This window comes from Egretta garzetta, unplaced genomic scaffold (assembly GCF_000687185.1).
Source record: "Egretta garzetta isolate BGI_Z169 unplaced genomic scaffold, ASM68718v1 scaffold7, whole genome shotgun sequence".
In the NCBI taxonomy this organism is placed as follows: domain Eukaryota; kingdom Metazoa; phylum Chordata; class Aves; order Pelecaniformes; family Ardeidae; genus Egretta; species Egretta garzetta.
In genome coordinates, this window is record NW_009260350.1 from 1168778 (window position 1) to 1169388 (window position 611).

Sequence of the window (611 nt, forward strand, 5' to 3'; positions counted from 1 at the left end):
CAACCAGAAATCTTCCCCCCCTGGGAGCAAGCTGGCTCTGCCCTTTAGGAAAACCCTGCTTGCTTCTGCACGAGAGCCAGGGAAGCCGCTCCTCTGGAGCGGCCACCAGCACGTCCACCACCAAGCCAGGAACCACGGTGCAGCAAATGGCCCAGGGATCCAGAGAGGCAAAGCAGAGTGGTGGCGAGGATTTCACCATCCAAGAGATCAGGCTGTGCAGAATCAGACCAAAGGATGGACCGTACCAAGGATAATAGCACCAGGAAATTACAGGGAGTCACGTAGGGACAGTGGCCCTATCCCCAGGTGCATTGAGACCCTCTCACACAAGATGCTCCACAAGCGCATAACCTGATGCCCGTAGCCAGCTGGAGGATGTCCCACAGCAGCAAGTTCCACCTTGTGCCTCCTCCTTTACCCCACAGTACTATTTTATCAGCTCATTAATTCACTGAGAAGGTTTTGCCCCTGGGCTGGGGGACCAGCAATTGCTCCTGTGATCAAACCAGTATCTCGAGCACGGGCTCTCTGTTGATGGAGGACTGAGCCAGCTTTCTGGGAAGGCACCTTCGCTCCTCACCCGCGCAGGCACCAGCCCTGTTGATGCCCCG